A 12,473-nucleotide genomic window follows, 5' to 3' on the forward strand; every position below is an offset into this window, starting at 1 on the left:
ATAATTTTTGCAAGTACCCCATTCCAAATGTTGGTAAACCAGCTTCCCACTCGGGCAATTCCTTTTCCAAATTTTTCCCAAACACCAGGTTCTTTTAGATCCCTCAAATCTGTACTATCTCTAGTAAGGTTAGTAAGCATGCTTCTAATTTTCTTACTGTTATCGGGTATAAATGAACAGCAATGACGTTCATTAAGCATTTTGCACACACCTCCACTCTTTGCTAAAAGAATCTCTAAAGCAAGCCGGTTCTGAAGAGTCATAGCTCTTTCTGCAGCAAGTTCAGTATCCATCAGAAGTATAGCTCCTGTAAAATTTGTTAGCATGTTATCCACAATAGTAGACAACTTTTGAATTTTCATAGAATTTAAAATAACCCCCACTGATGGGATTATAGCTCCAAATATGTCACCAATGACAGCCGCCACTGATTCTCGCTTTTGTCTAGTATGTTGTATTTCAGACGTTTTAGGTATTTGTTTTAAGTCATCAATCTGGTATATCTTTGGGAATACTATTCCCAAATAACATGTCCCATACCATCCCTTAGGGAGACGGTAATATGCATTTAACCCACAGATGTAATAGATTCCAGGAATCGCTGGGTCTTGTCCATTTAACATAAAGGTCCATTTACTCTGAAACAGAAACACATGTCTACATTCACTCGTACCTACAAATAGATTGTCTTGATCAGATTTTGGCCTATATATACACAGTCTACCTACATGTAATGCATCTATAGCTAACTTGCCTTGTGTTTTAATTGCTGTGTAAGCATAATCATTTGCATAAGTACGTTTTTCTAAGCCTTTTTCTAACCTTTCCTTCAATGCTTTGCGTCTATCATCTGTGTGATCTAAAAAGCTTTTCTCTACAGGAGACAGTAAGCAAGTCAAATTATTGCGATGTGCATAAGCAGTTCCCAATGTAAGTGTTGGCTCAAAGAATCCTCTAACTATTTTAATATCATGCTCTTTAGCTAACTTATTTAAGAACTCAATCACAGGCACAAAAGAAAACACAACATCCAAATTTGAATAAAAGTATTGCACATGCTCTTGATTATAAAATCTTGTTAATAGCAAGCTGCAGCTAATCCCATAAGTAAGAGGGAGGCTATGATAAGTAACTCCCTCCTGCACAGATGAAGAAATTTTAGTACACACATAAAAATCTTTCGCATCCATTGTTTCCACATACTCATTTAGTAAGCGATAGAAGACATTAGTAGAAATTCCCCTTTTGCATTAGTTCCCTCATGCAGATGTCTGGCGTCTTGCTCAAATTTCTCCCACGGTGATAGTTTACTAGCAGTAGTAGTCTCAGGTTTTGAAGTTGCATTAATAGTTTCACTCTCTCTCCATGGCATTCCTACAATTACTCCCACAATCATTATTGCGCATACAGCACCTATCATAAGCCCTAACCAACCACACACCTTACTTCCTTTGCTACTATATGCCATGTTTGTATAGAATCAGAATAGCAGATCAACAATCAACTCAAGAAGGCAAACTCTTTCTGCGTATTTTACAGCGTCTTTACTCACTCCAGGACCCTTTTCGTCAATTCAAGTTAGCAGCTTGTCGTAATCAGGTTTCTTGAAGTCAAATCCAGGTTTAGTGTCACCTTTCCGGTAGTTTTCTAAAGTCTCTTTTTCTTTTCAGCTTTTACGATTTCAATTTTCTCCAAGTTTTCTTGTAGAATACCTTCAGGTACCGTAGTATTGGCCTGGCACTTCTCGATCAAAGCAAAATGCTAAGAATTCTTGTTGCCATTCAGAGGTTGTAGCATATGCCCATTCAGGACCTGTGTATCTTTGGTTTGCTATTCTCTTTCTTTTTAATTTTCGTTCACCTTGTTGTTCTCCTTCACTCAGATCATCTGCCTGTGAAGTATCGCTTTCTTCTATTATTGTCTTGTTTGCTATTTCCCTTATTCTGAGATGTGGCTTGTCTGGCCAATTATCACCTCTGTGTGTTTTGTTTCAGTGTTTTCCTTCAGGACGTTGAACAGCACCCTCCTCTTGTGATATGGTGTTTTCTCTTGACGGACTTGCAACCGGTTCAACTTCTCCTTCTCTGTCGTCTTCCGGTTCTACACTGTACTCAGGCTCTGAATTGTATTCGTCTACTTCTGGGAGAACCTCTCCTTGTCTTAGTTCTCCTGCTGCCTCAACTGAGATAGGCTCTCTGTCACCTCTCTCGAACTCACTGTCAGCTTGAGGGACAAGGCTGTTCTCAGTGAGCTCTCCCGCAGTCTCAGATCTTTCTTGACTGATCTCTGACTCTGAGACTTCTCCTCCTGAAGTTGCTGTACCGGAATCTTCAAGTTCCTCTTCAACAGGACACGTTACCTTCTTTGTGTGACTGGCATGTATCCAGTTGGGAACCCCGGCACACTTCACAGCAGTAGTGGTTGTCAATATTATTTGATATGGCCCCTTCCAACGTGGCTCAAGACACGATTTCCTCACGTGCTTCTTGACAACCACCCAATCTCCAGCTTGCAAAGAATGTCCTGGTTTGCCGATTGGTGGCAATGTGTTAGCATCCACCTGGTGAGAGAAAGAGCGAATCACGTCAGCCAAACCTTTGCAGTAATCCAACACCATATCATCTGTAATATTCACTAGTGCATTTGCAGGTACCGCTGGTAACCTCCTTGCTCTACCCATGAGGATTTCATGGTGGGAACAGTCCCGTTTTCTTATCTGGCGTGTTTCTCATAGACATCAGTACTAGAGGTAATGCATCTGGCCACTTCATGTTTGTTGCTGCACACATTTTTGCTATTCTTGATTTTAAGGTACCATTCATCTGTTCAACTAGTCCTGATGCTTCAGGCGATAGCTACAGTGCAACTTCTGCTCAATGTTGAGTGCGGCACACAGAAGTTTGATCACCTCATTGTCGAAGTGTCTTCCCCTATCTGATTCTATAGAAACTGGAAACCCGAACCTTGGCATTAGCTCTCTGAGTAGTAGTTTTGCAACTGTAAGACTGTCATTCCTACGTGTGGGGTATGCCTCAATCCAATAACTGAAAACACACACAATCACCAACACGTACTTCAATCCTCCACAAACAGGCATTTCAATGAAATCCATTTGCATTTTGTTAAATGGACCTCCAGCTCTTCCAATGTGGCTCAAAGTTACCACTGTTCCTTTTCCAGCGTTCATCTGTTGACAGATGACGCACCTGTGACAAGTAATTTCTGCGGCATGTCTGAATTTTGGATTGAACCAATCAATGTTAAAAGATCTGATCATGGCATCTCTTCCCAAATGTGCCTGCCCATGATATAATCGAGCAAATTGTGACAGAAGACTATTTGGCAAAACCAATTTTCCTTCCTCTGAAACCCACATATCATCTGCTCTTTGTACACACTGCATTTTCTGCCAGGAACGTTTTTCTTCTTTGCTAGCACGGCTTTGTAATGTCTTTAATTCGTCTAAGGTATCAACCACTCGTAATGCTAGGCTTAAGCTTGTGTCGTTCTCAGGTTGTGGTAACAATTCCCACTGCTCCTTAAATGATATACAGTTTAATGCACAAAATCTTGCAACTTGATCTGCGTAACCATTCCCCATTGACACAAAGGGGGTCATTCTGACCTCGGCGGTAAAAGGCCCTTACCGCCGGTCAGAAGTCCGCCATTCTACCGCCGCGGCCGCGGTAAACCGCCACGGTCATTCTGACCACCAACTGTGAAACCGCCAAAAATCCGACATCCAACGAAGGCCGCCACATCAGCGGGCCACGGAAAACTGGAGATGACCAAACCTCCACCGTCACGCCAACACTAACACGCCCATGCCATTCTGGCCCACGAATCCACGCGGCGGTCTTTCAACCGTGGTATTCCATTGGCGGTACACACTGCCGCGGTCAAAATACACACCCAGCTCCAAAACACTGCCACATTGGACATTTTGAAATACGCACACCTGAGACACATACAAACAACACACCCACACATCCAATCAACTATAAAACACACACCCACATCACCCACAAACCCCCACTAGTTGGAAATCGGAGCGAAGGCGAGAGCGAGAGAGATAGAGATAGAGAGAGCGAGCACAGCAATAGAAAACCCCAACACACACAGGAACCCAACTTCATCACCCACACCACATCTACGCACACATCACCACATATCACCACGCACATCACCACAAACACCACCCCACACCTCATCCACACCACCCCATGGAACCCCAAAGACACCCAAGGTTTTCGGACCAAGAACTCCGGGTCATGGTGGAGGAAATCATGAGGGTTGAGCCCCAGCTCTTCGGCACACAGGTGCAGCACACCACCATAGCAAGGAAGGCTGAGCTATGGCAAAGGATCGTAGACAGGGTCAACGCTGTGGGACAGCATCCCAGAAATAGGGAAGATATCAGAAAGCGATGGAACGACCTACGGGGGAAGGTGCGCTCGATGATCTCCAGGCACAACATCGCTGTGCAGAAGACTGGCGGCGGACCCCCACCCACTCCACCCCAATTCACAGCATGGGAGCAAGAGGTGGTAAACATCCTGCATCCTGATGGCCTCGCTGGAGTACACAGAGGAATGGACTCTGGTAAGTCGAATCTCAACTACTTCACCCCCCCAACCACCAGCATGCCAACCACCCCCCCTCACCCCCAATCTCAACCCCCCAGCACACAACCTCCCTGCCAATGTCTCACCAGCACAACCCACCCTAAACAACACCAACCCCTGAATGCCAACACAAACCATAGACAGCCACCACCAAAGCATGACCATTGCACATACCCATACACCCCCCCCCCCAAACCCTCACAACACCTCCCACAAGGGAATGCCAGCACTGGGGGACAAGGGCACTCAAAATGCACGCCATGGCACACACAGAAACAATAACCATACTCCTTTACCCCTGCAGGGCCCGAACGCCAACACACCGCCACGGAGGGTCCAGATTTGTCCATCCCACCCCCAGAACAGGCCCCCAGCGAGGACAGCAGCTCTGTCGACCTAGAACCTGACGACCAGCCCGGACCATCGGGGACCTCTGGACAGTCGGTTCCCCACACACAGACACAGGCCACAGCAGACCCAAACCCATCTGGGAACACCAGCACAGCTCCCACCCAGCGGGCCCATGCCTCTGTCTCGCGGACGCGTCAATCAGCGGTGTGTCCGCCACTACAGGGCACCCAGGCTGACCCAACACCCCAACAACAACAGGGACCTGGGGGCAGTGGTAGTGGGCACACCGTCCAGGGGACAGAGGCCCGAGGAAACAGGGCAACTGGGAGGGCTGCTGTGCGACAGGGGGGGGAGGACAGGCCCAGGGAACCGACTCTCCAAGAGGCCCTCACCACCATCATGGGAGCATATCTTCACTCCCAGGAGACGATGGCGACGGTACTGGCCAGGTTCACCGAGATCCAGGCACAGCAGGAGGAACGGTACATGGGGTTCAGCAATGAACTCCGGAACATCGCTACCGCTATGGGGACCATAGTCCAGGCCCTCAACCGGATAGAAACCACATTGCGGGACCATGTGGCACCGCAAAGGGCCCCTGTCACTAGCCAGGAACAGCCTACCACCTCCGCCGGCGCTAGTGGTCAGGAGGCCCCCACAGAACGACGGGCTACCAGAACCCCACCTCCTGATGAAGAACAACCACCCCGCAAGAGGAACCTGAGATCTCAAAGGAAGACAGAGTAGGATGCCAAGACCCCCGCCAGCCTAATATCCCCCCGGATGTCATTCCACTGTCCCACAGTGCCACCCTGTCCAACCTTGAACTGCCCCTGCTCCATCCTTCCACAGGCATATGGACAATGCACCTGTGCGACCGAGAACTGGACTCTGCCATGGACATAACTCCACCCTCACCCATCACCATTTTAATATCATGTACCAATATATAGCACTAAAAATAAATCACTCATTGCACAGAAATCATTCTGGAGTCAGCCTGTATTATTTACAAATGTATAACACATTACTTATCAATAATGTTCTGTTATTTATGTGTGGACAACATACCGATGTCAATAAGCATTAGTCCATGGGCTAACCAAGCAGAAGTCACGCAGTGGGTCATACAGCACTGAAAAGGGAAGGGAAAAGCAAACTTCAGTTTAAAAGAACTGGGGGGAAATACACAAAGTAAAGATGCAGGGGGCATTCAGTAAATGTTAAATGGCGTGGGTGATTCCTACCTGTGTGCTACTGAAAATACTGTTGGATAACTCTGTCCCTGTTGTCTGGGTCGTCCTCTTCGTCTTCCTCCTCTTCACTCTCCGCAGGCTCCACAGCTGCTTCAACACCACCATCTGGACCATCCTCCTGCAGGAAGGGCACCTGACGTCGCAATGCCAGATTGTGAAGCATACAGCAGGCCACGATGATCTGGCACACCTTCTTTGGTGAGTACATCAGGGATCCCCCTGTCATATGCAGGCACCTAAACCTGGCCTTCAGGAGGCCAAAGGTTCTTTCAATGATCCTCCTAGTTCGCCCATGGGCCTCATTGTACCGTTCCTCTGCCCTGGTCCGGGGATTCCTCACTGGGGTCAATAGCCAAGGCAGGTTGGGGTAACAAGAGTCACCAATTAGCCACACACGTTGTCTCTGTAGCTGTTCCATCACATAAGGGATGCTGCTATTTCGCATCACATACGCGTCATGCACTGACCCAGGGAACATGGCATTCACATGGGAGATGTACTGGTCAGCCAAACAGACCACCTGGACGTTCATCGAATGGTAACTTTTCCTGTTTCTGTACACCTGCTCATCGTCTTTTGGGGGTACTAAAGCCACATGGGTCCCATCAATGGCACCAATTATGTTGGGGATATGTCCAAGGGCATAAAAATCACCCTTCACAGTGGCCAAATCAACCTCCTCAGGGAATACAATGTAGCGCCGCATGTGTTTCGTCAGGGCAGACAACACTCTAGACAAGATTTTTGAAAACATAGGCTGAGACATTCCAGATGACATGGCCACTGTTGTCTGGAATGAGCCACTTGCCAAAAAATGGAGGACTGACAGAACCTGCACTAGAGGGGGAATTCCTGTGGGTTGGCGGATGGGGGACATCAGGGCTGGCTCCAGCTGGGCACACAGTTCATGTATAGTGGCTCGGTCAAGTCGGTATCGTAGTATGATGTGGCGTTCTTCCATTGTCGACAGGTCCACCAGCGGTCGGTACACGCGAGGATTCATCCTTCTCCTCGCAAGTCCCAGCGGACGGTGCCTAGGAAGGACAACATGGCGCACAGAGTCAAGCAAATCACAGGTACGTTCACCACTGCATGCATAGCACACGATTATCTATGTATTGAAAGGCGTGTATGTGTGGCAATGCAAGGCCTAGGCCTGTGTGACGCAGTACAAATAATGCCATGTGGGCCCTTGAAATGGCGGCTGCCTGACCTGTGAAGTGGGACAATGGGATGTGAGGTCAATGCGCTGGCGTGGCACACCGTGGCGGTAGGCGGTCGAAGACCGCTATACGAAGCCGCATTGGCTAACATTGAGGCCTATGGGTTTCAGGAGCCAATGACGAGGTGCGCCGGCGGTCGCGATACGCACCGCCGCGGTACGCACCGCCGCCGGCGTGACCGCCATTTTCTATCTGCTTAATCACTCGAGACCTGATCATCCACAGGAGAGGACCTATACTGCAAGTGCTGCTGTGACCTCGGTCTGGAAGTGACAATGGCTGCTGCGACTGGGGAAAGGGCCCCTGCCTTCACGTCTGAGGAGTTGGAGAAACTTGTGGATGGGGTCCTCCCCCAGTATGCGTTACTCTACGGTCCTCCAGACCAACAGGTAAGTACACTGGGTGCACATTGAATGGGCTATGCCTGTGTGGAGTGGGGTGGATGCTAAGTTGGTGGGGTGGGATGCGAATGAGGAGTGCAACGCACGACAGATGAGAGCATGTGCCATATGGCAAGGTTGGGGAGGGGGGGCCAATCGCATCTAACATGCAGATAAATGATGATTTTTCCTTCCCACCCTGTACATGTCAAATAGGTCAGCGCCCATCAGAAAGTGGACATTTGGCGTGCCATCGCCAAGGAAGTCCGGGCCCTGGGGGTCCACGTCAGACGGGGCACCCACTGCCGCAAGAGGTGGGAGGACATCCGCCGCAGGACCAGGAAGACCGCCGAGTCACTGCTGGGGATGGCCTCCCAACCTAGGAGGGGTGCCAGTCGTACCCTGACCCCCCTGATGTCCCGGATCCTGGCGGTGGCCTACCCTGATTTGGATGGGCACTTGAGGACATCACAGCAGACACAAGGGGGTGAGTATGAGCACATTCTGCTATCTCTCTGCGCAGTGGAGGCGTCTGGGTGGGGGAGGAGGGTTGGGGGTGACATTAGGCCAGGGCGCTTTCTGTAGTGTAGTCCTCTCCTTTAGGCATGGCCCTGTGCTCCCGGCCCCCACCTCTGTAGGGTGACAAGTACAGCTATCGATGGTCCAGCATCACACATGTGCGCCTTTGTCGTCTCTAGACCTGTTGTCCTAGTCCGAAGTACTGAGTAGTGTACCCCGAATGCGCGGCTTAGTGCATGAGGCTCCTGTGTCTGTCCTCTCCGCCAACGGTGTTGACATTGCATGCACTCAACCTGGTCTTCGTTTTTCTCCCCCCACCCTTCTTCTTCATCTTCTTGTGCATCTGTGCATTAGCATCATCAGGCGGAGGAGAATTGGCATCGGAGCACGAGGGAGCTGCAAGTCACAAGGCCCCGGTGGGACCAGGAACAGACAGCGAGGGCACCAGTGATCCGGAGGGCGAGGGGAGCACCACAACGGGGACCGGTGGTGACAGCAGCGACAGCGACACGTCCTCGGATGGGAGCTCCCTAGCGGTGGCGGGAACATCCGGGCCCCCCGCCTCTACAGGTACAGCCGCCACCCAGCGCACCAGCCCCGCCCTCCCAGCAGCCCCTCAGCCTACGCTCCGTGCCCGCTCGCCCAGGAAGGCGGGTGTCTCCTTCGCCCCAGGCACCTCAGCCCCTGCCCCTGTTACCCCTGCTGCCCTCAGTGAGGAGGTCATTGACCTCCTGCGGACCATCATTGTTGGGCAGACTACCCTTTTGAATGCCATCCAGGGGGTAGAAATGGAGGTGCATCGGAGCAATGCCTACCTGGAGGGCATTCATTCGGGTCAGGCTGCCCATCAACGATCGTTCAATGCTCTGGCCTCAGCAATGACGGCAGCCATTGTCCCTGTTTCCAGCCTCCCTCTTCTGACTGCCTCCAGCCTGTCTCTGTCTCCTGTTCCTCAGCCTATCCCATCCACACCATCAGACCAGCCTGCACACACCTCAACACCCAAGGGCAGCTCATCCAGACACAAGCACCACAGAACCCACAAGCATTCACGCAAGCAACACCCAGATGCAGACATTCCAAAAGTCACTACCACCTCTGTGTCCCCCTCCTCCTCGTCTCCCTCCTCCCTCCCTGTGACGTCTACACTCACACCTGCATGCACACGACCATCAGCCAGTGCTTCCATCACCAGCACACCCTCCAGTCCAGTCCGCACACGTGCAGTCACCACCCCACTACCATTTACACGTCCCCTGTGTCCTCTCCCACTGTGTCTGTCACCCCCTCTTCCAAGACACACAAACGCAGGCAGACCCCCACCCAACAGCCATCCACCTCACGACAGCCTCCAGCACAAGCACCTGCACCCAAAGACAGCACACCTGACTCTCCTACAACCACATCCTCTTCCTCCACTTCCATCACCACTTCTCCTACCTTTTACCTTGGTCCTAAGAAAGTTTTCCTTGCTAATCTTGACCTCTTTCCCTCCACTGACCCACCCCCTCCATCTGCAAAGAGTCCCAAGAGCACCTCAGCCACCACCAGCCCAGCTTCGAGTGTCACTGTGGTGCATGGGTTCTGGAGCCCACCCTTTGCCAGCAGTGACACTTCAATCAGCAGCAAGGGGACAGCCAGCCCCCCACCAGGCAAGAAGACGAGGAAGCTAAAGGGCCGCCGTGAGAGGACTGACACGGCTGCCCCCAAGGAGCAAAGTTCGCCCACTTCACCAGCCACAACATCTAGGGGAGGCAAGGGCCCGAGAGCCCCATCTAAGGAGCGAAAAGGCAGCAGGGCGGAAAAGTCAGCCAGCAGGAGCGCGGAGCAGGAGGGGCCCATAAGCCCCATCCCAGGTGTTAGGAAGAACACCAAAGGGCCCAGGACTCCGTCACCGAAGGGTCCAGCAACAGCACGGTCGGAGGGCGACTGAGCAGGGAGTCCAGGCCAGGTCTGGCTCCCTTGACCTACTGGACGAGCACCGCTGAACAGGGCCCCGCCGTGGAGAAGAGCACCGCTGAACAGGGCCCCGCCGTGGAGAAGAGCACCGCTGAACAGGGCCCCGCCGTGCAGAAGAGCACCGCTGAACAGGGCCCCGCCGTGCAGAAGAGCACCGCTGAACAGGGCCCCGCCGTCTCAAGCACCGCTCCGCTGGGCCCCGCCGTCTCATGCACCGCTCCGCTGGGCCCTTCATCTCAAGCACCGCTCCGCTGGGCCCCGCCGTCTCATCCACCGCTCCGCTGGGCCCTTCATCTCAAGCACCGCTCCGCTGGGCCCCGCCGTCTCAAGCACCGCTCCGCTGGGCCCCGCCGTCTCATGCACCGCTCCGCTGGGCCCTTCATCTCAAGCACCGCTCCGCTGGGCCCCGCCGTCTCAAGCACCGCTCCGCTGGGCCCTTCATCTCAGGCACCGCTCCGCTGGGCCCTTCATCTCAAGCACCGCTCCGCTGGGCCCGCCGTCTCAAGCACCGCTCCGCTGGGCCCCGCCGTCTCATGCACCGCTCCGCTGGGCCCTTCATCTCAAGCACCGCTCCGCTGGGCCCCGCTGTCTCAAGCACCGCTCTGCTGGGCCCTTCATCTCAGGCACCGCTCCGCTGGGCCCTTCATCTCAAGCACCGCTCCGCTGGGCCCCGCCGTCTCAAGCACCGCTCCGCTGGGCCCCGCCGTCTCATGCACCGCTCCGCTGGGCCCTTCATCTCAAGCACCGCTCCGCTGGGCCCCGCCGTCTCAAGCACCGCTCCGCCCCGCCGTCTCATGCACCGCTCCGCTGGGCCCTTCATCTCAAGCACCGCTCCGCTGGGCCCCGCCGTCTCAAGCACCGCTCCGCTGGGCCCCGCCGTCTCATGCACCGCTCCGCTGAGCCCTTCATCTCAAGCACCGCTCCGCTGGGCCCCGCCGTCTCAAGCACCGCTTCGCTGGGCCCTTCATCTCAAGCACCGCTCCGCTGGGCCCCGCCGTCTCAAGCACCGCTCCGCTGGGCCCTTCATCTCAAGCACCGCTCCGCTGGGCCCCGCCGTCTCAAGCACCGCTCCGCTGGGCCCTTCATCTCAGGCACCGCTCCGCTGGGCCCTTCATCTCAAGCACCGCTCAGCTGGGCCCCGCCGTCTCAAGCACCGCTCCGCTGGGCCCTTCATCTCAGGCACCGCTCCGCTGGGCCCTTCATCTCAAGCACCGCTCCGCTGGGCCCCGCCGTCTCAAGCACCGCTCCGCTGGGCCCCGCTGTCTCATGCACCGCTCTGCTGGGCCCTTCATCTCAAGCACCGCTCCGCTGGGCCCCGCCGTCTCAAGCACCGCTCCGCTGGGCCCTTCATCTCAAGCACCGCTCCGCTGGGCCCCGCCGTCTCAAGCACCGCTCCGCTGGGCCCCGCCGTCTCATGCACCGCTCCGCTGGGCCCTTCATCTCAAGCACCGCTCCGCTGGGCCCCGCCATCTCAAGCACCGCTCCGCTGGGCCCTTCATCTCAAGCACCGCTCCGCTGGGCCCCGCCGTCTCAAGCACCGCTCCGCTGGGCCCCGCCGTCTCATGCACCGCTCCGCTGGGGTCCGCCGTCTCATGCACCGCTCCGCTGGGCCCTTCATCTCAAGCACCGCTCCGCTGGGCCCCGCCGTCTCAAGCACCGCTCCGCTGGGCCCTTCATCTCAAGCACCGCTCCGCTGGGCCCCGCAGTCTCAAGCACCGCTCCGCTGGGCCCCGCCGTCTCATGCACCGCTCCGCTGGGCCCCGCCGTCTCAAGCACCACTGGCACAATGACAGTGCCGGATTTGTCTCGAGCTACTGTTCACGGTTCACTGTGCCCACCATGCCTCCTCCTTGACCGGTGGAGACTGTTATCCACCTGATGGACTGTGGCTTTGCAATCCCCAGGATGGCCGAGTGGGCAAGCCACCCACTGTAGAGACTTGAGAGACTGTGGCTTTGCACTCCCCAGGATGGCCGAGTGGGCAAGCCACCCACTGTAGAGACTTGAGAGACTGTGGCTTTGCACTCCCCAGGATGGCCGAGTGGGCAAGCCACCCACTGTAGAGACTTGAGAGACTGTGGCTTTGCACTCCCCAGGATGGCACAGTGGGCATGGTGGCCCCTTCGTGGATCTGGCGTCGTGGACTCATGTGGCTGTGGT

The sequence above is a fragment of the Pleurodeles waltl genome, chromosome 8 (assembly GCF_031143425.1).
Source record: "Pleurodeles waltl isolate 20211129_DDA chromosome 8, aPleWal1.hap1.20221129, whole genome shotgun sequence".
Lineage (NCBI taxonomy): Eukaryota > Metazoa > Chordata > Amphibia > Caudata > Salamandridae > Pleurodeles > Pleurodeles waltl.